Source organism: Coturnix japonica, chromosome 2 (genome assembly GCF_001577835.2).
Source record: "Coturnix japonica isolate 7356 chromosome 2, Coturnix japonica 2.1, whole genome shotgun sequence".
NCBI lineage: Eukaryota > Metazoa > Chordata > Aves > Galliformes > Phasianidae > Coturnix > Coturnix japonica.
This window is the reverse complement of record NC_029517.1, coordinates 132,904,173-132,925,723: the sequence shown is the minus strand read 5'-3', so window position 1 is coordinate 132,925,723 and position 21,551 is coordinate 132,904,173. Positions and strand designations below refer to the sequence as shown.

The 21,551-nt window shown below is 44.9% G+C and overlaps 1 protein-coding gene across 9 annotated transcripts in view; it reads right to left on the bottom strand.

The window, feature by feature from the left end:
* Positions 1–21,531, bottom strand: part of ADGRB1 (adhesion G protein-coupled receptor B1) — a 264,284-nt gene extending 242,753 nt beyond the window's left edge. For 7 of the 9 annotated variants that reach the window (XM_015856456.2, XM_015856458.2, XM_015856460.2 and 4 more), the window contains exon 1: positions 20,584–21,531. The gene's annotated coding sequence lies outside the window, so the exon portion shown is untranslated. The remainder of the gene's footprint in view (positions 1–20,583) is intronic. The other 2 variants (XM_015856459.2, XM_032442930.1) reach the window with 1 other exon arrangement.
* Positions 21,532–21,551: the final 20 nt, after the last annotated feature.

The following is a 21,551-nucleotide window of genomic DNA, read 5'->3' as shown; positions in this document are numbered from 1 at the left end:
TCAGGAAGTCATGGTGGAGGCCTAAGACCCTCATAGCTGACAGTTAAAAGATAAGTTGTTCATAGAGAGCTTCTCTAGGACAGTTTTACCTGGGACAATGTGTAAATATATCTTGCCTGTTACCAGCAGCTCAGTACTTGTCATCTTTCTGTTATGATCAGCAACTCACAAAAGGAAGAAGATTGAATATATGTGTTTGCAGCATTTGGTTAAAGATATACATGAGCATTTACCTGTGGTTGAAATATGACTTCTAAAATCCCAATATCTCTACCTGGAAGTGTTGGTATAAAACCAACTTACTTCTTAAACAATTTTGGTAAACTGCCTGTACATGTTAACGCTATATATGGACTCATTTAAGCCACTCCATGGTGGGAATGACAGTGATTCATGATCTATATTTTATCAAATGCAATTTGATATAGAACGCAACTGAAGCGATCGTGAATATCTGGTAGTCAAAGAGTTTGGCAACAAACACTCACTAAAAATTGGCTTTGAGATAATCTGCTATGAATGGAAAAAAAAGAGCTCACAGAAACTCAAAATGTTTTCCCAGTGGAAGGGAGGAAGGAATGAAGAAACGAAGGAGAAAGAAAGAAAGAGAGAAAGAAGACTAAATTAACTGTGTTTTTAACTAGCAATTTTAACAACTCTTCTCTGATGTTTTTCCCAAAAACATGGTTGGAAAACAACCACCTTGAAAGATTTGAACCTTGCTTCTGGAACAACTTGTATTTTAAAAATAAACCTGCCTTTCACTTGCATTTCAAAATGCCTCTTGCTTCCCAGTTTCAGTAGAAGAGCTCAGGGGTTAAGAGAGCTGTCCTAGGCTGAGAAACAATTTGCAGCCTTGGATTCGAAATGGTTGCTTAGCAGTAAATGTCTCCTTATGTACCACTCCCTGATGGAGGTGTTTGCTATTTCATATATATATAGTTAGCTATAAAGATCATATGTGGGAATATATAAGAAGATATATTAATAGGAGCTCCCTCTCAGAATCAGAGCATTGAGCATAACTGTAAAAAGCCAAACCCTTTTAAAAGCAGTGGAGCATCACACAGAGGCAGCAGTTCAACCAAATCAATGCTGCACACGTAGAGACTGATGCAAACATCAATTTGTACGAAGCACAATTCTGAAGGAGTTTCTTAGGATAATTTCTTCAGCTCAAAGGAAACATTGGGATGGTATTAAGTGTAGGTCATTCTTCATTAAATATTTTGTATTTTTGCTTAATATGTATATTTTTATTTCAGAAGGGAGAGTTTTGTTCATGTAGTTCATCCTCAGGCAGAATGAGATCATTGAGTTTTATCCAGATTTTCCTGAACTTAGCCCAGAAACCCAGGGTTAGCACAAACCCTGCCATTATCCTTTACTTCTGTGTTTTCTGGCTACATGAGCCTTTCAGTTGCAGCAACTTGCTGCAGTGTCAATATCTCAGATGCTGTTGTGCCCATAAAAAAAAAAAAGAAAAAGAAAAAGAAAAAAAAAAAGCAGAGATAACAAACCTTGCAGAAGGAAGATCTGTATTTATCTGCGAGACAGAGACAGCTTCCTTTGTCCCAACACATCCTGTGAATTTGCACAGGCACCAGCTATCACTTAGGCTCTTCTGCTTAGACAATCAGAAAGGCTATTAATGATTTTCTCTTTTCTGGTCAATAGATCACAGGGAGAAGCTGGCTGGCTTTTACCCAGACCAGTGGAACAGGCTTTCCATAAACTACTGCTCTCTTTTGGCCTATTTAGGTCAGGAGTTAACAACCCTTATCACAAGCAAGGGTTCATGTCCTGGCGTTTAAAGTCAGCGCACGCCAAGCACGCTGCCAGGATGAGCAGCCCCTCTCATCCCGTTAAAGCAGAGCTGAATGGCAACCTGTGCCTGAGCACTGCGGAGTGAACAACGCTGCAATATGCTGCCAAATACTCGCAGTGCATTTTGAGTGAGCTGTGCACAGAGGGCTTTTCTGGTCTAAGACACAAGATAAAGGAATGGTGCTAATTCCCTCTTTTTAGCAGAAAATAGACTGCGCTGTCCCAGTCTATCAGACAAAAAATGAGTAGGTCATAAGGAGCTGCATCAGTCTGCAATAGCTTTGGCCCTATCAGTGCTCTCCCTGTAAGTCAAAGGGGTTAGAAGATCTCTTTTATCATCAGTGGAGTGAGTTGGGCAGGTCTCGAGACCCCTTAAAAGCCTTCTGATCAGATCATGTGTCAGCCTTCTCAACATGACTGCCATGCCCCAGACCTGGATGGAGAGCAGAGGTGAACAGAAGAGCTGTGTGTTCTCCCTTTTCCCTCCCCAGTCCACCATGCATACCCACACCCAGAAACAAGAGAACGATGTCCATTCCCAGTATCTCAAGACAAGAGTGCTAGCCAGACTGTGCCTCCCAGATGGGTTTGCCCTGCTGTTCTCTTTCACCAATAGAACAGCTGAGGACAAAAACTGAGCTAATTTCATTGACCACTTTCTACAGCTGAGACACCTCAGCCAGCTGGCGAATGGCCCCAGGACAAGAGGGAGCCTCCGTTCCCAGGCATAGGGCAGCATCTTCTCTTTTCCCTCCATCTCTCTGCATCTCTCCCATCACCCCCTGTGAGGAGGAAACCAGATGCCACCAGCTCAAGGGAAGCAGAGGACAAGGACAGGCGGTAGCAGCTGCTCTTCTGAAGATGCCAACGTTCACCCTGTTGCTGACCAAAGACCATGCCAAGGGGGGGTTACAGCATCCTCCTCCCCTTTCTTCTCTCCCCACTCCCTCCTGCCCCAGCAAAGCAAACAAGGCAAAGGGCTCTGTTGTTTTAGACCCCTGAAGGAAAAGAAGAAGGAAAGAGATGCCCATCCTCCCCAGCAAGCATGTGACAAGCCACAGAAGAGCAACACTGCTGCCAACCCTGGTGACTAAGGCCAAAGAGAGAGGAGATAGAGAAACACAAAGGCCTGCTTGTTTGGGTTTTGTTTGGGGAGTTATTTGAAATTCAGCAGCGACTGGCATTGGAGAACAGACTCCACTCAGAGCCTCTCTCTTCCCATTCATCCCAGCTCAGCAAAGCAGGGAAAGGGGGGGATGCAGGCTGAGGATCAGGAAAAACAACCAGTCTCCTTATAAGAATATCTGCCTGGTAGGCTGCCTCTGCCCATGGCGAGGCATTCAAACCAGGACTCCATCACCATCGGAGGGAAGTTGCCTCAGGATGAAGCATGCCCACAGCAGCCTGGCCAACACCTCTCTCCTTAGCAATGTGTTGGCAAGCCTCCTTCCCAGATGCTTTTCCCCTCTGCTCCATTTTCCTCAGGTGTAACATAAGGGTAATACTTGCGTATTTAGGTAATCAGGACATTGCCATACTGAAAGCTGTAAATGAGTAAAGTCATCCCTAAGGAGCTGAAAAGTAGGGAATAAAAACAGATTGGGTACAAGTAAACAACATAGCCAGAAAAAGAAAGAAAAAGGAAAGGAAAAAAAAAAAAAAAAGGCCATGTGTCAACCTAGAAGGCATTGGTGGAGGCATTTCCAGACAAAGTGAATCATTCTTGTCATGCTAATTTCTCTATTTCTTCAGGCCACAGGCAGATTCTCCCTGGCTTTGTTCTTCTTCCGAGGAGTGGAGCTTGGCCTTCTGTGTCTTTAAGCATTTGTTTCAGGGTATTAGCATTTGGAATGCCTCGGAAACTGGGGCAGGAATGACTTCAACATAGCATCAATCTGTTGACTTCGGGGGGGGGGAACTTCTAACATGGAGTGGGGGCAAAGAAATGGGGTCGTATAGCAAGAAACTGATCCTTGGCTTTGATCTGAAGGAGAACGTTAATGTCAAAACTGATAAAAATCTTTAAACTAATACCTAAAATATTTCATCTAAAATTTGAGCAAGCAGATCTAGTATCTAATTTAGTGGTTGTCAACCCTGCCTGTGTCAGGGGGTTTGGAAATAGATAATTTTTGAGGTCCCTTCCAACACAGGCCATTCCATTTGTTAATCATGTTAAAATATTGCATATATTACTTGGGCTCATTTTCAAATCAGATGAATACACAGTGAGGCTGTGTTGTAGAGAAAGACAATTAAGATGACCAGGAGAATATGAGACACCAGAAGAGACTGATATATTTGGCCTTCCAAAAGGAAGGTGAACGGATTAAAATACTGTGCTTAAATGCAGAGAAAGAAGCACTAGGGGAAGGAAGGAAGGAATGAAGGAAAAAGGACTCTTTAAACTAAAGGGCAGCACTGCCATGAGAATAAATGGGCTTGAATTGTCGTATATATATATATATGTTGGGTTTTCTACTTACCAGAACAATTATAGTTCTGGACAGTTAGTCCTGTATGACTAACAAGGCAATCTCTCTGCTACCATTCAGCTGGAGTTCACTGGGAAGGCTTCAGGGTATGTTCTTACAGTCCTGTCCTTTTATATTTAACACAGAGATGGAAAAAGCTTCACACCTCTGAAGTCTCCGTCTATATAGCCAAACTCAAAAGTTGCTTTTGCATGAGTGTTCTTCTATATTCCTTGAGATACCTACTGGGGTTTTCTCTCAGGTGTTTGGTGAATCATCAGCAACAAGATGAAAATTTTCTGCTTTAAAATTATATTAAAGCCCCGATATCTCAAGGACCTATTGTGACATTTTACAGACATGACAGCTACCTTCTGCAGGAAGGAGGGACTCCTTCCTCTTGTAGACTCATTTTTTCTTCAGGTCTTCCATCTCTAATGCCTTATTATGGAAAATACAAGTATCTTAGGGGTCCAGGGCAAATGTCAGAGAGGAACTCTATCCTGATATGATGCCTAGGAAGGTAGTGGAGTCACCATCCCTGGAGGTTTTCATGACAAGGGAAGATGTGGCAGTGAGTTTTAGTGGGCATGGTGGTGATGGGTTGATGACTGAATTAGATGCATACTAGTCTCTTCCAACCTGAATGATTCTATGATATAGCATGTCAACAATCGGATGAATGTGTCCAAGACCAGCAACACTACTCTGTCCACAAGGAATTATCTTGGAGTCCTTTTTTGAGCCACAGACTCCTGGTAAACCTCCAGGAGTTGTTGGACACCATGATACTGAGTACCAGATGCCTCTTGTTCTTACACTCACTTCCCTCCTGCCTTTAAATTTCTATCCATGTCAAGGTGAATGGAGGCAGCAGAGATGAACGAAACTTGCTGAGCCATGTCCTTAACATGACAGAAATATCTGTGCATCAGGAAATCTAACTCCAGAGAAATAGAAAAAGCAGACTATTTCAGGCTGAAAGGGATCCACTCTTGTGGTAGACATCACATCCCTGGAGACGCTCAAGGTCAAGCTGAAAGGGGTTCTGAGTAACCTGATCAAGCTGTAGTTGTCCCTGTTCATTGCAGAGGAGTTGGACTACATGACCTTTAAAGGTCCCTTCCAACTCAAACTATTCAATATTAAGTATAGTGATCTTTAATCCTCTCCCTTCACTATTACCCCATGTTGCATCTTCACCTCAGTCACACCTAATGCAGTCATTACCTAGTCCAGTATGTGTACAATGCACATATTTGCATCTTATGGATAGGATTCTTGTAATTTTCTCCACATTTCTGTGACTCAACTTCTATCTCATGTTTAACTCTCACCTGCAAGTCCAAGGTTCCTGTTGACACATTTCAGTTGTTTATTTTTAGACAAACTTATGTTTAGATTTAGTGTCTAAAAACACAACTCATAATCTCCAAACAATGAACCTAAAGGACAAGCCCTTTTCCAGCCAGGATGCTGATAAATGTAGCTATGATGCCAGAGAGACCTTCACTCCTTGTGAACTGCTCCTTTCAGTTTCTAGGATGCTGCTGTTAGAGAGACAAAGCTCCTTGGAGACTGAAAGAAAAGATGCAGAGGCGAATGCTTTTCTCCTCACAGAGACAGTATTCTGTCCTTATTACTGCTTGGTAATCTCCTAGTTCTTTTTGGACATACTTCTGCCCTCAGATTCTGCCGCAACCTATGCATTCACGTCCATGTAACACTCAGCAAGGCTATGCAGTTCAGAGTTAAACTCAACCTGGACACAGCCTCTAGCCATGGTAGGAATGCTACTGCTGATGGTGTGACCTTGCTCAGGGAATGTCTCTTCTCTTCTGTATCCCCTCCCCTGCCTGGCACCTTGCTTGTTCCTTGGCACTGACACCTTCTTTGCTCTGAGTGCCCCTTATCACTTCATTCACATTGCTGTTTTAGATTGGATGCCCTATAATACTACCTTGCTTGCATTGTAATCGTGCAAAAAATAGTAATAACAACAAAGCAATTTTTTTTTAAAAAGCCCTAATTAATACAAATGGATGCTAAAAATATGGATATTCCACTGAAAAAAAATAATGGCTTCTTCTCAGGAGATTACTGGGGTAGACACATTCACATGCATTTTATTTATAGCTCTAGTTTTACCGCAGTCACTCAGTCAAGCATGGTCAGGACTGTATATAGGCAAACACAGTTCACTTCTCCCCCTTCGCAGCTTTAAAAGGCAGAAAACAGCTTGTCTAGAGTGTTTGCTGTGAATTTTATGAGCACGACTTAATCATAGATAGAAAACAGTTGCTCGAGCAACACAGCTGCAAGAAAGGGATGTAGATCCACCCATCTCTGCCCCCCTGGTGTTATAGATATGGCAAAGAAAACAGTAGAGAAATCCCTAATTGAGACCCACTTGGAACTCAAGTCTCAAACCAGTATATTACAGCTTGGGGAAATTTCTCATTACTGGTAGCAGAGAAAACAGTTTTGCCCATAACGATGTTCCAGCATGCTGTCTGCAGTCTCAAGTGCTGTTGTACAGATCAGACCAGATCAAAACCCAAAGGGTTAAAGCAATGAGGAAGGAATGAAGTTCCTTCTGGAAAACTCTTTCCAAGAAAGAGTGCCTTCACTGGAGCTTAAGCTGTCATCACTTTAGGGAGAATCTTGGTTCTCTATTCATTCTAGGGTCTTTTCCAAGTCTTTCTCCGTTGGAAGACTTGTTTCATTCACCACCACTTGGGAGCTTCTAAATCAAGATAGAGTAATAATGCCTCTGAAAAGTTTGCTCAACTTCCACTACAAGACACTGCATAGCAATGCATACAGTCATCATGGGGTGAACCAACGAATTTAACTCATAAGAGTGCGTTATGTGCTGGCTTTATGTGGCCTTGTCTTCCCCACTCTCAAGCATGTTGTTCTGTGAAGAGATCCCTTAAATCAAAGGGGCCAAGGCTACAGCACCAGCTACTGAGATGCTGGGAGCAATGATCAAGCAATAAATCGGATCTACTTCATCTTGCTGTCATTCTATTCCCTCCCTTCACTGCCATCTCTCTTCCAACCCTCATTCTCAGCGCTGTTGAGTCGAGATGCTTCTTGGAATTATTTTTTTTAATGCTTTCCCGGAAGAAATAAATAAAAATTTTATTTTTATATATATATATATATATATAACATACACACGTATATAATTTATATATATATTACACATACACATTACATATATATATAATTTATATATATGTTATATATGTGTGTGTGTGTGTATATATATATATATATATATATATTTTTTTTTTTTTTTTAAGGGAAAAAAAAAGTTGTTTTCTCCATGACCTCCTCAAATTGTATCCTGTTTGGAATTTGCCACTGAATTTAGAGTATGTGTCCAAGTCACATTACCATGAAAGGACCTACACAAAGGCAGTAACCACAAGTAACCTATTGACCAGCTGTGCCTTTTAATTGCTTTGATCTGCGCTTCTCCTTGCAGACTATGACCCTCTCCTCCTGTGCTGTACTGTGGTAGGTTGATAGAAATCATATTAATTCCAACCCATCCAGGAGCAGATCTGAACCAATTTCATCCGCTGCAAACCTGTGCTCTGCAGTCACAGATGTCATCTTTTGTCATTTAGATCTACCTTTGTCTCTTGGCTTGAAGCAAACAGGAGGGGAATCAGAATCTCCCTGACACAGCAAATCTAGGGGAGAGAATGGGGGAATCAATTTTTATAATATGTGTTTGGCACTACATAATAGATATAACTCTAAATGCAAGCCATAAAGTTGGAGAGGCTTGTAAATTAAATCCATTCTGTCCCTTTTAACTAAAAAGTGACCTTACCATAGAATTAAATGTGATTTTTATCCAGTGATCTATGGAGCTGTAAAAATGGCTGATGGTTGCAGTGTGCGCGCTATAGGACAGAGAGGATCCCCCATATAGGTGTCTCCACGCAGCTCAGCACATGAACTGCTGCTTGCTTCACAGTTAACCCAGAACCACTGTATGGAATAGGATTTTCACCTTCTCTCCACCATAAAGAGGGTGACTATGTACATTCTGAGAGTCCATATTCCTACAAGGTCTGGTCAGACACTGAGTGGGACAGTGCTGCTGGAGGAGGGCTTAAATCACATTATGTTCTGAAAATCAGGCTGCCCGCACAAATGCAACACATATCTTTATTTTATCCTTGTTCAGTTTACAGGGCCTTAGCTACACTGCAAGAGGAGGAGAGGATTAGAAAGTAGCCTGAGGTTCAGCAAAATGACTGAACGAAGGAAAAATTGGGGCTGGAATGTCCTTGATTGTTCATGTAGTGATTCCATCCCCCTGCTTCAATAATCATACAGGAGAATTTGAAATACAAAAGATTTGACATTGGAATTTAGCCCAGAGGACACAATTTAGGATGCTCCTGAATGGTTTTAAACAGCCAGAAATTATCAGGCTTTGTCTCACAAGAAAATATAGTTTTGAAGACTCTGCTGGGTTACAGGTTGGCATTCATGCATATAGGCTATCAGAGCCTGCAGGAGATGCAATGCTCCCAGGAATATAATCAACACACGATTGAAGGCTGTTCAGCTTCCAATCAGTACAGCAGTGAAGAAAATCACTTCCCCGATGCCATGGGTGAAACAGATGCTCAGAAAGTCAGTCATGTGTTTCCTCATCAGCACTGAGAAGTGGTGCATAGGAGGAGCCAAGATCCTTTCCAGCTACTGAATGTCATCGAAGCTTGGATAAAAAGTAGTGCCAATTCCCCTGTCCCTTTTGGCTCTCTTGGTTTTTCCATGTGTGCACTGAGCAGGTGTTGAACTGTGAGCCACAAGCCTCCATCAAATGGCCAAAATAGATACAGGGATTCAGCCCATCTAAGTCAATGTGGTGTTAGAGACTCATTTCAGATTCCACATTCCACTGTGTTCACCTCTAGTGGTTGTGGAGCAAGCCACTGAATTCAACTCCCTACTGCTAGCTGAGTTACTCTTCAGGAAACTCCAGGTTATCCCCAAAGTCCTGTCCTAAGATGTGGTTTATATACACAGCCTCCTTCTCAGCCTTCTCATCTATGTCAATGGCTCCTTTCCCATTTTGTTCTTACAATTTAATTGTTAGCAAGGCAAAGCCAGGTGCTATCCAAGGGACAGCATGCCCCAGGGACTATCACTAAAACACTGCAAACCCACTTCAACTCCAGGAATAAGGAGTATAGAGATCTTTAAAGAGCTGGCTAAACAGAGTACAGCAATTCTCTTCCTCTGTCAAAGCCTCTTCTAGCTGCCATGGTGCCAACAGCATCACATTTACGTAGGCTTCCCCAGTATTCGCTAACTTTTAATATTTACAGATAAATGCTAGAGATTTTCTTCCGAGGAAAGAATGTTTAATGCTTTACCAAGTCTCAACCACTTTTGGGGTCTCTGCTCACTGGAGTTACAGATTATGTGAAATCAAGGATTACCATTAGCAGCTGGTTACTGCATTGGTCAAAGCTGATCTTCTCCACTTCTTAGCTCTGAATTCCTATCATTCCAGGACAAAAATGCCAGGCTTATTGCTGTTATTGTTTTAAGATTACTTATGGTTAATGTTTGGCAAAGCCCAAATGCTGCAGCCATCTAGAACCTGCGATGGATCAAGTCAAGAACACTAGGATGGGGAGACTCACCAGTAAGAATCCTTGTCTGCAAAGTAGAAGGAAAATCAAAAATTAAAGCTTTGAAATTGCAGCTGGATTCCCAAAAACAGAAATTTGTCTGCCTGTGTGGCTGCTTTTTTGTCAACAAGAGATCTGCCACCGTCACTCTTTTTGCTATAGCAGTATTGGGAGGCACCTAGAGTTAGACACCCTTGTATAAAGGAGAACCAACTTCCCCTACTTCATGAACCTCCAATCCAAACAATCTTGAAACTGAGAATCCCTAAGAAAAAGGCACAAATAAACTCATTGTCAAGAGGTGGGAACAGCTCCCCGAGACGTTCATTGATAGCTGGAGCTGGGCTAGAAATGAAGCAAGATCAGAAGACAAGCTGATGTTGGTCTCATCCTTGCCAATAGTTCACTTTCCATCTAATTCAATCCAGGGAGCATCCATCTGACTTGTGCTCAAGACCTTTACATTAGCCATACTCAAGCGAGATGCTGTACCACCCACAGCTACCAAGTGATAGGACTTTAAAAGGGCTCATCAAGAAAAGTTTAGAAAGCAGATAATAATTGTCCAGTAGTCTGGGAAAGGATAAAGCACACTGACTTCAACTGATTTACCCTGCTGATTACCCAGGAAACAGCCAGGCTACTTTCCACAAGGACAGAGAAAATAGGGTATAAGTGGAGACTCAGTAGCCAGCATTTGATGAGGGGCTGGCAGCTGGACAGAACAATTACACCTCTGGAATTACCTTCCAGACCAAAAGCCAATTTGCACATCTGAGCCCCCTTCCAATTACCCCTTCTCTGACTGTCTAAGGAGTTGTGGCAGACACACTGATGCTTCAGAAAAGGACATCTGAGTGGCAGGATGCTGTACTGGGCCCTGGGTAGAAAGTGTGGTCGAGCAACGTCATTAATCCTCCACCCCATTTCTGGCACTTGCACAAGGGTGATTGATCTCTTTCCACCTCTTCTCCCCCACAACTACAAATAGCTTCCATGGGGAGATTACTCTGTCTGTTCTGTAGTCAACAGCAACTTCAAAAGGGCTTAGTGCTAAAGGAAAACCTCAGAGGGCCAGCATTAAGTGGGAAACAAACATAGCATTTGAGTTGTAATTTGAGGTGGGAGGCTGGGGTTTTAATAACCACATCACTGCAGCATGCTGTGCACCTCACAGTTCATAAACTGCATTTATGAGTACAGGAAGTTACAGGAAGATTTTTTTTCAGTCCATGTGAAATGCAACCATGTCTGGTGTGGAGCATCTGACGTGTTTAGTTGTGTTTGGAAGCTGTATTTAGCTTTCCTATCACTTCCCAGCACTGTCACTTGCACAGAAGCAGAGTCTGGTAAACAAACTCCAGGCCTGGGAAAAGTCGTGTCCTATTTAGATCCAGCTATCACTTCTAGAGATGATTTGAACAAGGGAAGGGAGGTGTGAAGAATCACCGCTTTGTCCCACATTCTCCTCACTGCATAAAATGGAAAGCATTCTGAGCTCTCATATAAAGGTACTGGTGTTTATTCAAGATAGGAAGGAGATGTTTAATATCCTGAATTTCCTCTTCTTCCTTCATTCTTGGCTTTGCTTACATGAGAACAAGAATTAATGTTCTAGGGGGGGGGGGGGGGCTAGGGTTAGGGGCAGAACTCAGAGCAATGGAAAAATATAGTAGGACCCCTTCCCAGGCAGTGAACAGTCAGATAAAGAAAACAGGATGACCATGCAGGAGTTTGTCTCAGCAAAGAGCCCAAAATATGCTACTGTGGAGTCCCACCATGGTCCATCCTGAAGTATGCACTGAAACACAGCCTCCAGTGCTTTTTCCTTCTGCTTGCCATATACAAGCCAAATCAAGTAGGCAGCCCCTGAAAGCATCTGAATACAATGGGAGCATCAAAACCTCACAGCGTTCCATCTTTACAGAATCACATGTACTTAAGACTGAAGGGACCTCTGGAAACTACTTAGTCCAGTTCCTTGCTCTCCACCCTTCATATTCCTTGGTCTTGGGAGGAAGTAAGGCTCTGGATTGTGGTTGCCCTATTGTAGAATTGCTTATGTTGGAAGGGACTATCTGCACTAACAGTGGCATTTCTATGCCTGCAGGAGATGCCCATGGACAGGCAGTTGTGTATACCCAGAGGGCTGTGTTGGGTACCTCTGCAGCCATGACAACTCTTTGCTGCACAGGATGCCTTCCTAATATTTCTATGTATCCTACTGAAATGGATTCTACAGCTAACTGGCATTTTGCTGGGATATCTCCCTGCTTCCCTTTTGCCCTCCCAGCCTGCCTTGCTGTGCTTCTGACTGTCACCATCTCTCCTGCTGGTAGCAGAATCATCTCCATCTGGAGAATCTGGAAGTCCCCACAGCATTGCTCTCCCTATTAACATTTCTAAAACCCCCCAAGCTGGCAGGAAAAAGCAAGTCACACAGGACTTGTTTTTTTGCATTGCTCATATTGTTTGTTTTTTATTTTTAAGCATTCAGAATATATAGAAAACATACACTGGCTCTTGACTTATTCCTACAGGTGCCTTCGTGGCTGACCTGCAAGTGCCATGCTGAATAATTGAAAGGTCAGCATTATATCACATCCATTGACTGCTGAAGTGTGGACAGCTCCAAGACCCACCATCCTTCTCTCCCACAAGAATTTGTATGTCCTTCCAGGGGTGCTCTATGGATATAACCCTTATCACAGTGTCCTAACACTCTTTCAGGCTGGTTGCACTCACTAGGGCACACCTAACACAGTGACTTCTCTAAAATCTAAGCCCATCCCTAGATCCATCCAAGCTTCTCAGGAAAGCTGCTCTGCCCCATGTACAGGGTGAGCGGCACATCAGAACACTGACTAACCACTGCTAAACTCCTTTCCTAGCATATTCCAGGATAGCTCAACCTGAGCACTGAGTTCTGTCTCTCTGTTGACCACTGACTATTTAACATCACCAAACACCTATCAAACAGCAGGCGTACAGGCTGCTAGGTTACTGAGATCTTTCTATCCTCCCATCTGTGATTTCTGTCATCAAAATTTCAGGTTTTGCTGCAATAACCTCCATAGAGACTTGCACATGGAAGAATGGAAGGCTCTTACCATCACCTGCACATGGTGAGCTTGCACCAACCAAAAATCAAGGTGCTCACCCTTGCCCTTCTCTTTGTGTGTGTAATGTTCAGGAGATTTTTTCCTGTAATTAACCCTTGCTTTCAGCTCAATAGGTCTGATGAGATTGTAGGACAACATCTGAGAAGTGGAGATTAGCAAGCCAAGCTCTTTAGTGCTTAAAGCATCAGCGCAGCTACTGAAAATCAGATTTCCCTTTCTTCATAGCATTTGATTAAAGCCTTTTCAAACAGTCCATTCCAAACTCTAAATGCTTAAATTAGGTGACAGAGAAAACATTTCTTTGGTCTGGGAAATGACAACAGTATGCATCTCAGCTGTGGTCAGCAGGAAAACCACATTCAGAAAACATGCATTTGTGTAAATTGGTATGGGTGTATGCACGTGCACTACTAACACAAAGTTTTGGTAGAGCTGACCGGAGCATGGGCATGCAGAGACATAAGTAGCAGGGTTCTAGAAGGGGGAATGCATTCATAAATCAGGAGCTGAGTCCAGAAATAGATTGTGAGAGGATCAATTTTTGCTGCATACTGATTTATTCAAACCTTCCACAGTGGCAAAGCCCTTTATAACAAAATATCTGATTACAGGACTATGACCATAAATCCCGCACACCCTCCAGCAATGGCCAATGAATAACTGACTTGTTAAGGGAACAGACCTGCACTATGAATAAATCTACCAACAGGGCTTTCAATACAAAAGACCCCATTGGGACAGATTTCTTTCTGAAGGTGCATCGACTTTCATTTGCAGGAACCAGCAGATATTTGTTTCAAGAAGAAGACAGTCATTGTTAGATTGCTACTAAACAATATGTAGTATAAACCACGTTCCTGCCTTGGGCTTAATCTGCTTGTATATCAACAGACTGGTCCATACAGCAAAGCATTTTGCAGGACGATGTGTTATACGAAATCTCCTGAAAAACATGTACTTGATCCAGGAGAAACACACCTTTCCAGACCCTCAATTATAGAGAGAAATTAAGAAAAAAAGGATTAAGAAAGGGTAAGGTAACATGGTTTGCGAGGAAAGTTTAAGGAAAGGCACTCATGCACAGTAAAACACAGGAAATAGAATTTGTGTTTGGTCCTGTACTGATCTCTTTCCTCTCATAATCCGAAGGGAAGGATTTATTATTTGATGATCAAGTCCATCTGGCGCAGGGCCCCTCTGGGGCCTGGGGACCAAAACCAGGCAAGGAAGAAGACAAGCAGACCCATTTAATAGCTGAAAATACCAACATACAGTGTGGCCAACACCTAAATTAACTGTGACCTGAACCTCTGCCCTGCAACTTATGGTTTCACAGTGGGTAAGATCTTCCCCTTGGTGGGGATTGCACCACAGCATCTTTTAAAATCAAACCATGGTGTTCTGCCTTGAGTAGTTCAAGCTTTCTGTGTTTTATGGAGCAGAAAGTTTAAATGATCAGCTGAGAGATTCACAAGAAGACAACAGCACAGATGGGACAGAGATAAAGTGTTCAGCTCAAGATCCATTCTAGTACGGGAATCATGACGGCCCCTGTCCCAAAAGCATTTAGATAGAGAACTCTTGATGAATATGGAATAGGTTCATCTGCCAGGAATGGGATAGTACAAACTTAGAGTCATTCTGTAAACAGCAAACACTTTGTTATAGGTCAGATGAGCTCAGAAACTGAGAAAAAACCTCCGTCTAGGAAGGCCAGCCTAATGTCAAGCAGGAGACAAGGTGAGCATACAGGCAGAAGTGCTGAAATGAAGAGATATCACATCCTCAGGCCAAAACTAGATCTTCAGGAAAAGAACCTGGCTATAATATATGCTGGTGCATGCATATGACATGCACAAAATGGTGTCCTGAATGCATGCAAATTTCCTCTGTCCTTGACTCAGGCCACATTAGTTTAGCAAGCAGCAGCTCTACGTGGAGTGAAACACATCCCAAAAACCCACAATGCTCACTAGAAGGAGACTTTCACATTACATGTATTTTGCTTCAGATACATACATTAGCTTAATATAGAGTGCATCACATAAGATTACAGCCATTTGTTTCTACTTTTGCCTCCACAAATATTCCAAACTGGTAAAAAAGTCATTTCCTTAGAAGGCTTTTGTAACATTTTGCCTCCAAATACCATTTTCTTTCCCCAGATCCCCTTGTCCCAGGAATAAGGCATAAGACTGTTACATGAAAAACCTTGCAGTTTCAGTCACTCGTTCCTTATCAGCTGGCCACTCCTCGATTGATGCTTTATAAAGAAATATTCAGAGAAAGAAAGAAAAAAAGGACAGAAAAATGCCAAGGAAGGCAGGACATCAAACCCTGGTTTGATTCTGATAACGTTGGTGGGGGGACAATCCGCTCCAACAAATTAAAATCAGCAAATCTCTCATTTTCTCCGACAGAGGTAACCAATTTAAATTTTCATAAAGGGGGCACTGATGTGTGTCTTTGCGAGACAGAGTCACCAATCTAGCAGCCCTCTGATTTAAAACATTATCTTTCTTTTCCTTTTATTTCTTTTTATTTTTGATTATTTTTTCCCTTTCCCCGAGAGCCTCCTGGAGCAACATGACAGATTATCTCAGCATAATCAGACTAATACAAAACCCTCTCTCTGAAAGGCACCGAGAGGGATTTCTAAGCCATATACGTGGTGACGAACAGGCTTTCTGAAGGGACCTCATTTGCTGCTCATTTTCCTCTTTATTTAACAAATGTTGTGCTTTGTAGCCTCAGCGTTACTGCAAACCATATTAGAGAGCCAACCATCACACGAAGTGCACCTAAGAAAGGGTGGGATGCCCTCCACTTGAGCTGGCTTGCCAGATTGCTCTCCAAGTGAGAATTTTGGATTCCAGCTGATGGTTCTTTACTTAGTAAGAAAATTCCACCAATATTGTCTTGGGGATGGGCAATGGGAGGGATAAGGTTTGCAGGGTAGACGGGACCTTCTGTACTGAGAGACTGGAAGATGCTGTAGATTAGGATGACTCGAGTTGGACTTAGTGATCCTCATGAGTCCCTTCCAACTTGGGATATTGTATGATCTTACGACTGCATGAATCTATGGTCTGCACTGGCTCCAACCTGGAAAAGCAAGGATTGCCACAGTTCAGGATTTGGAGATCTGGTCCCCTGTGGATCTGGGACCTGAAGGGCCATGTGGAAATGGACTCTGTCTCTCCAGTGCAGATAGGGCCTTAGAATACTGTTTTCCTTGTCATAAACATGGTTGAATGCTAAGGAGTTTGCTACCTTACCCCAGCAGAGAAATCCCCTTCCCCACCTTGGCCCCATCCCATTTCTTCCCTTGCTTTACTGCTCAAAACCCCTCATCCACCTGAGCATATAGGTGGGCAAGCAACCTCCATTAGCAAGTCACAGCTGTAGCACACTTTCATCCCAGCACCTCCTGCATAACCCAGGCAAGTGAAAAACCCCAAAGACTTGGGGCAAGAGCTACAAGAAGAACACATGAGCTGCACCAGGAGCCTCTGCATTTAACCTGCAGCCACACTGAGCTGTTTCAATATTTGCTGCAAATTTGCAAGATGCTCCCTTGTAAACCACCAAGCCAGGTGGCAGCTCCCTGTGCTCTGAAGGCTTAGACAGGAATGTGATTTTTTTCCAAGGGGAGGAGGAGAGGTAATTACAGAGACAGTCTGTCATCCATCTTGAAGAAAATACTCTGCTCTTTTTTTGCACCTATCCTGGAAAGGTGGCAACTGGGCAGCCCTTGACCCAGGATCAAGCCCAGGGAAAGACTTTAACTCATTTGTTTATCAGTACTGTGGATTCTTTGTGCTAATTAATTAGCTAGGCTGGTATACTGCAACAGGTATCAATGATGATGACAGGGGATTTCCTGCATGCTACACTTCTGCTTAAGGAGGAGGTGAATTTGGATGAGATTAATTTGATTGTGTGATTGAATTGCTTGCTCTTCTCTATCCCCAGCAAGAAAGGAATGAAAAGCCATGGGAAACCCCTCCATCACCATCCTCCCCACCCAGACCAATGACTGAGAGTAATTGTTGCTGGAAAACACTCTGGGTAGAAGAAGAGTGCTTAGATACCTGTGTGTAGGGTCTGAGAGACCACCTGCAGTTCCAGCGTGAGCCCTTGGAGCTGGGGAGGCTGCATTCCCCCATCTTGGGCACTGGGATGAGCAGAGCTGCAGTTGTGCCCACACACTCCATTTGCACACCCAGAGCTGCTCGAGCAGCACCTACATTCACAGGGATGCTGATACCAGGGAGAAGTGTTGGGGGGACAATTATGTGGGGAAGAAGCAATGTGGATAAATGGTGGGGGGGTAGGGGGGGGGATAGGAACGGACAGACACAGAAAGCCCATGGGAAGGTGATAACCGAAAGAAAGGGAATAACTCCTGAGGGGCAGCATGTCGAGGGTGATTGCAAGCCCCGACTGCAAGTTGTTTGTTGGATTTTGGGGGTGTTTTTATTGTTGTTGATGTTGTTTTTAATTCATTTTCTGAGGTGGGAATGTGGAAGGGAGGGGTGGGGGGAACTGCTCCGGAGGGCTGTGCCGAGCATCCATCTGTGCGCACCGGGGGCGGCGAGCGGCCATCGCCGGGCTGCGAGCGCCATCTCCCCGCCGCTCGCCGCAAGCCCCGGCCGCCCCCGACTGCTCCCCCCGCGGCGAGAAACGGCTTGGGCTGGGAAAGAAGTGGGGCCAGGGGGATCCTGACATTCTCTTCTGGTGTCCCCCAGACTTCTCTCGAGAGAGTGAGACAGCCCCGATACTATGGGGAGGGGGGAAGAGGGGGCAAAGTTTGAGGTGGTTGTAAAAAGGGGATGTATACAGGGTAAAGTTATGCAACCCCTTTCCTCATACATTCTGCACCCCAGAAGGGTTCTCCATAGGGTGGGCTTGCACCCCTTTGGTCGTTTCTCAGGATGTGAGTGGAATTCACGAGCTCCCCCTTTGTCTAGGACACACACAGACACTTCCCAGCCTGGGTATTGGGTTCAGCACAATGAATTGAACTGAGATGGGGTCTCAGTTTCCCCCATCTTCGACAGAAACCCTCTCTGCTTCGCAACCGGTCCTTCCTCAATCACTGACCAGTGTTGGCACGAAGAGCTCAAGGAAGAGGAGAAGAGCAACTTCAAGCCCCTATCCCTGCACTTGGGGCTCTGCAATGCTATTCCAAGCGCCATGGGAACAGCCAGGAGTGCTGCTCCTTGCCTGTTCCTGCCCATTTCTCCCTCCCCACCAGAAGTTAGCAGAAAGGATGCTGCACCCTTCCATAAGATAGAGAGGGGATCTGCTGCCTGCGACCCATGCCTCCCAATCAATACCCTGTCCTGCAGCTGAGAGCCATGTCCACCATATCTAACACTATACTTGTCCCCAGCCCCAGTCTGGCTCAGTTGTGAGAGAGGCCACTCTGTGACCTCCCTTCCTCTTCCTCATTGAGGTGCTGGATGGAATTTGGGGCCCCAGGTTAATGAGTCATTAATTAATTAGGAACCCACTTAACATGCACGGGGAGTTGTTTGTTTCCTTTAGCAGCCCTTGCTTTGGATGAAATCCCAGCTCTGCGAAGCCTCCAGCCTCGTCTCCCAGCTGATAATAGATAATACAGATATTTCAGCACCAGCCAAAGCAGAGTCATCATCATTAATACACATTCCTCCCTGCTATGCGGCGGAGGTCGCCAGTCAACTCCAGGGCTCATCTCTCTTGGCTCTCCTTAGGCTTTGCATGGCCAGGAGACAGCAAACCTGGAGCAAATCAACAGGTAAAGGGGCCATACAGGCTGCACCCCAACCTCCCCTGGGCACCCCAATAGGGTGGCTCCAGCTTTTGAGGCACTGTGATTTTTGCTCCGCTACTGCGCAGGTTTTGGCATCTGTCAAAGTAGCTTTGCTCTTCCTCCACCTTCCTCCTCCTCCCTCAGCCATCAGCTGTCAGCTGGCTTGTGGTGGATCTGGATGGAGCCTGAGCCCTGGGAAGCCTCAGCTAGAAAAGGGACTGGGATGGTCAGGGATGTAAGAGGGGGAATCCTGTTGCCCTGCATCTCTTTGACCTTGCCTTGATATTTCCCCCCACTGCACTCCTCTCTGTGCAAATGATTCACAGGGGTTGTTTCCTCTGCCAGGGCAGGAGCAGGGCTACGAGCATGAGTCACGAGCTGGAGGTACCTCGCAGAGTTGATTTGCAACCTGGTGCCTTCAATTGCCAGGGACTGATGCTGTAGAAACCCAAGAACGGGGCACAACCATGCTGAAAAGTCCCTTTGAAACCCATCTACCTGCTCCCACCACCCCAACCCTACTTCTCCTTCCAGCTTTGGCAAAGCCATGGCTGAAATACCTCTCTGCAAAAGTCTGGAGATGCATCAACAAGCCACCCTCCATCAGCGAATGTCAGGCCGTGAAAGGAAAGGGGGCGGTGGGGGAAGAGGGAGAGACAAATTTTGCGATTCATTCCCACACAGGGTGATTCAGAACAAGATGCTTTGTAATTACGCATCCCTGATGGAGACTCCTTCTTTCCCCCCTTCTACCCCATCCCCATAGGAAAGAGTAAAGCTGTGCCTGGGTGCCAGCATACCCCGAAATCCCAGAGCACTGTTTTCTGTGTAATACTCTGATTTCTACCATAGGCTAAAAGAGAATTTTCTCCCACAGTGTGAAGCAAAGCATTGATAAACAGCATTGGATTTTGGGTTATTTTTGGGGGGGTTGTTTTGTTTTCTTTAGGGAGGGGGGGGAGCTCATTGCCTCCCAGACCCACTGCCTCCTGTCTTGGGGTGATGAGAGGCAAAGCAAGGAGCGGTCCCCCAGAAACTCTCCATGAGAGACGAAGTAAGCAAAGAGCCGGGATGGGGGCAGATAGGAGCAGGATTCAAGCCCGGAGCACGGAGCTGCTTTTCCCTCTGAGACTTTGTTTGCCAACATTGCAGGCATGGAGGAGTCCCGGAGCCCGTGGAACCACCGCAGATTCGCAGCACTTTGCAGTACAAGCCCCGCTTTGCTCTGCAGCTCCGTGCAGCGATGCCCCCAAGCTTTCTCCCCCAGAAACAACCCTCTCCTTGTCTCATTACCCCAAGACAAAAATGCCTTTACCACTACCCCCCCACACACACATACACCTCCCCGCATCCTGCAGACATCACCGTTTCCCACCGCCGCTCGATGTTTGCCCACAGGACCCGCATGCACGAAAGTTAAAACTTCCCATGGCAGGGAGCAATTATGCTCCATCGCTCCAAATTGCAGTGCGGAGTCGAGAGGGGAGGGGGGGGGGGGGATAAGGGCGGGAGGGGGGAAGAAAATCTCCTCCGGGTTCTGTTTCTAGGGGCAAAAAGCAATAGGAGATGGTGCCCACCGATGCTTCATTCACCCCCCAGTGGATGGAGAGACCCGGCAACGCGCATCCCGGAGAAGTCCCCATCCTTCCCCTCCTCAGGAGAAGGGAGGGTTGTCGGGAGCCCCTTACCTTGTGGAGCACCCCAGGTTTTATATCCTCCTTCTTCCCTTTGTCAAATTCCAAATGGAAAGCAGCGACATATCCAGGGGTAACCAACCCAACATTGGGCAGCGCGTGGAGTCCAAAAGGCAGAGCTCACTCTCCCTCCACTCTTGCCTCTACATATATATATATATACACATTTATATATATATATGTATATATCAAACGGAGAAGGGGGGTAGGGGGGGGAAATATTCTAAAAGAAATGGGAGTGGGGAGGGAGAGGAAGGGTGAACCTTTGGTGTCTCTGCAGAGAGGCAGGTGGAAGAGAAAAGCTGAAAATAATTAAGCCGGGTTTTGAGGAATCCTTAGGAGAGCGGAAAAACGCAGTTAAAAGCCAGCAAAGCATTAGATCCAAGCAATCAAGTCTTCCTCTTCTTCTTCCCTCCCAAAAATATACAGCAGGGTTTCAGAGTAGCTTTCCCAGCAGTGAAGAGAGAGAACGGTCTTCTCCAGAAAGATATGTTTGGTTAAAATCCACTCGTCTGCTTTTCTTTCTTTCTCTCTCTTCTCCCCCCACTTTTTTTTTTTTCTCCTTTTCCTTTTTTTTTTTAAAATTCTGCTTCTGAATCTCTCTCTGTGAAACTAGATCCAGTCTTTGTAGCCAGGGGCTGCATTAAGGATTACATCAGGCTTTTATAAGCTTTCCAGATCACACATTAGAGTGAGAGAGAGAGAGAGAGAGAGAGAGGGGAAGGGAGGGATGAGAGGGAGGGATGAAACGCACACACACATCCACACGCGCACGCACGGATCGGAGCTTTGTAAAACAGGCGGCTATAGGCACGGACCCGAAGTGCCACAGCATTTGCATCGGGCATGCTCCGCTCGCCTATAGGAGGAGAGGATGGATGGATGGATGGATGGATGGATGGATGGATGGATGGATGGATGGATGGATGGATGGATGGATGGATGGATGGATGGAAGGAAAG